A 3,925-nucleotide genomic window follows, 5' to 3' on the forward strand; every position below is an offset into this window, starting at 1 on the left:
ACCCCTAGCACGGTAAAACGAGTCGGACGCCCTAACCACTCGGCAACCGTGGTCCTCTATCTTTCCCAATTAAGGTAATTTTTAAAAACTTGGCGGTTTAGACTCGGTTACCATCTGTTTTCTTGACGTGAAAGAGTTACCTGGCTTGAGGACACGTTCGCCGAAGCTGCCACTTTTTCTTTACTTTCTTTATTCTTTATTGCTTGTTTAGGGTGGGAGGGTCGGATAATAAGGTCTGGAGTGTAAGCCGCCCCGATTAGGTTGTTAAATATGTAAATATGGTCAGTAAATGACATACAAATATTGTTGAAGATATACAGAGTTAGATACATTAGGAATTCGAATATATAGACAGCTGGGGTGATAAAAATATAGACATTCAGTTTTAACTGATATGGTGGTAAATAATAATTTTAAATATAAAAAACGTAAATTTATTTTCAATATACTTTTCCTCTCTTTCTAGATTATAATTATGATTATTCGGAAATCGTGAGATGCGGTCTGGTGTGACGTAGGTTTTAGAAAAAACATTTTCTTTATCGTGCCAACGTTTCGATCTTTATTGAGATCATCTTCAGGGCTCAAAGTGTTTGTTTTCCGTGTAGATGTGTCATTCTTGTGTGTCGTGTTGAGAATGCCAGTGCCTGATTTCTTGAATATCTACATTGTTTAGGTTGGTCATTTAAGATTCGAATCGAGCCAAAAGATTATTTCAAGCCATGCAACTAAACTAACAAACTCGTCGAACTAGGTCAATAAGAAAAGTGCAATAAACAATTTGTTTTTTGAGTGTATTTTTTCATATTACTTTATAGGTTGGGTTTTATTTTAACACGTATCGCCGAATGGCTACCGGGCTAACGACCTCGGCGAGAAGTTTGTCACTTGAGTCCGCCCGGTCTCGCTGTTTTCTTCTGGTTAAAGTCTAAATGCGTAATCAGAATTTGTGTGATCGTCAAAGGTGATTAACTAGAAGACCTTTTAAACCCGGATTGTTTAAAAATAAAAAATAAAAGCCAAGGAATCTTGTTGTTCTATGGTTTTATAGTTTAGGGATGGCTTTATAGCGTATGAAGTTTATAACGTGGAAAAGTAATTCATTGAACGTTTTTCATCGTTCTCCGAGTCAAATGGAAACAAAACAGATCGTTTTCCTCAGCGTTTCCCCCCCGAATCGACGACACAATAAGCTTGATATTTATACCACTTCGAATAACAAGAGTTACAATTTGCCAGATCGATTTTCTACAGTAATGCCACTTTTCTCCTTTGGATTCCACGTGGAAAAACGTGAACTTTCATTGTGACTACAGCGGATGGAGAGGCGCCGTTTGATTTGCGAATAGGATAGGAATAGTGGGCCTGGGGCATTGTGCCCATCGCCTTATTTAGGCAGGAATCCCGTCTGCCCCCACCTGCCCTTGAAACACGCATTATTCTTTTCGAATTATTACTAAACCTCGTTATCGTTTACTGCAATAAAAGAAAATTTGAGGGAGGGAGGTCGTAAAAAAAAAATTAACCATCGACTAAATTTCATATGTACTATAAAAATAAAGCTTAGGTTGTAAAATTGGTTTGTTTCTGTTACTTTGTCTTTATTATGCTTATTGTAAACTTGCCGATCTATTCTGTATTTATTTTTTAAAAAATAGCAAAACTAAATTATTTATACAAAAATTCAATCATTATATAAATAATTATTATAGAAATGTCATAGAAACTATTGATACAAAAACAAAACAAAATCAAAAATCAATTATGAAATTATTATTTGACATTGCAATAGTAATGAAATAAACTAAATGTAAAGTTATATTGTTATTAATCCAACAAACATCGAACTATCAATCTATTATTTAACTTTTTATTTATCTACCCAGAACTTATTTTAAGTTTTATCTAGAATAAAAAAAATCCATTATAATGGCTTAGTACTTTAGATATTTCATTAAAATGAAAATGTACAAAATACTTAGCATAAATCAAGTTCATAAGAATAAATAAAAGCTATGGCATTGAACCAATTTGAATTTTCAGTTTAGACAACAGTACTTCCTCATCTGGCCAATCATACCACTGTAGCATTTTGATCTGAATGTTCTTTTTTTAAAATATTTTACAATCGTATTAATGCACAAATATGATGATCTTGTTTATGCCTTGATGTTACCTTGTAAGAATAGCTTTATAATAATTCAGACTTTCATCGGAGTTTTGAACCTATGAAGTCCTATAACAACTAGCCACTTTGGATTTACAAGGTTGATGAACCTGTAGTATGATCAGTTATGGCAGACCAAGATAAATGAACCACATGTTATCAAATAAGCTTGCACAGAATATATTTAACAACAGCAAACTTGATTAAATATTCATTCACTTAATTCTAATTTATTATTTAATCTGAACAAACTCAACTTCTATAATTCAGTTGGTCCTGAATTCTGTAGAGTGGTAAGCATTAAATAATCACTGGAGTCTTTGCCCAAAAAGTCCCTCCTAAGCTAACAACTTGGTTTGGTGATTTGTCACAAGTTTCCGTTGGTGTGAGAATCCTTACCAAAGCGGGTATGTATACAGACTAGTGCCTCACATAAACAAAGGATATGGTGCTAATGTCTCAGGTTTCTCTTGGGAGAGACAGCATGTTTCTGTTTTTGCTTTGCCTATCTTCTTATGTAAAGGTTAATAGGACAGAGGCTAATTTAGAGGCCTTTAATTTTTCATCAAATCCCGCCTGCTGAGAAAGGAGTTATTTATAAATCTCTTAGCTTACCTCATACCTGGTGCTTTTGTCCAGTACTCGAGTTTTCTTTCTCAAGCCATTTTTCCTGTTCCAACTTTAATACACTTTCCAGTGCACCTTGTCATTCTGGCCCCTGTGTGAGAAGGCTGCTCCTTCTTTGACTATTTGGTCTGTTCATTTCCTTCTATACCTTCATGTCCCAGAACTCACCTCAATATAACTTTGTATGTTTTCCTAGGGCCATTAGGAAATTAAACCATTCCTAAACTATTATGACACATTTTGAGCCTTTTTTGGTACTCGACTGTCCAAAAATATTTCCAAGCACCTTCATATGTTGTTGTTGTTCATCTTTATCAAGTCCAGCTCACAGAGTTGGATTGCATGAACCTTAACTTGGAAGATAGTTGGAACCAGTCCAATAGGTTTTGCTAGGGTGTAATTCGGTCCCTTTACACCTACCCCTTGTTCCATCTTTGATCAGTACCATATTAGGGATCCTTCCTGAAACTTGGGGATGTCTTTCTTTCAACTGCCCAACAAACATCTATGACCACTTGGAAGCGTCTCAAATTGGAGTTTCTCTCAATTTGTCAGCTGTATACAATAGCCGTCTCATTTTAATTTCCTCTAGAATTTTTTTGTTAGCTTTCCTTGGATCTGGTTTCATTTCTTTGTATCTTAGGAGCCTGTTGGAACTTTCAAATGCAAATTTTTTTATAAGTTTTCATTACTGCTATGGGATAAGTATGCAGCACCCCAGTTATGTTAAAACTTTCTAGACTTAGATTGTTTTGTGTCCTATGCAGTGTTTTTAGCAACCATTCCAGCGCGCCACCAGGAGTCTTTAGAGATTGATTACCCAAGTTTTTGGTGAATAATCTCTGTCCAATGCTTAGTAGTTCCTTGGCCTTAAGTAGTATGTTGGCACTTAGTTTCTCTGGAAGACATTATGATGAAGGCTTCATCTTTTAGAGGGTGCTTTTAGTTTTAACTTCCTTCTTCTTGCTGATGAACCTGTAGTTTGCTCATTTCTTCTTATTTATTAATATGAATTTATCAGAAACAACCAAGATAATTGTATTATTAAATGGCGCTTGCTAAGAAATGAGTTAAATAATTAAAAATTATATTTTTTGAACTTAGTGGGTATATAAAAATTGGTTCATTGAT

The sequence above is a fragment of the Cimex lectularius genome, unplaced genomic scaffold, assembly GCF_000648675.2.
Source record: "Cimex lectularius strain Harlan isolate CLEC.00 unplaced genomic scaffold, Clec_2.1 scaffold8, whole genome shotgun sequence".
NCBI classification, from domain to species: domain Eukaryota; kingdom Metazoa; phylum Arthropoda; class Insecta; order Hemiptera; family Cimicidae; genus Cimex; species Cimex lectularius.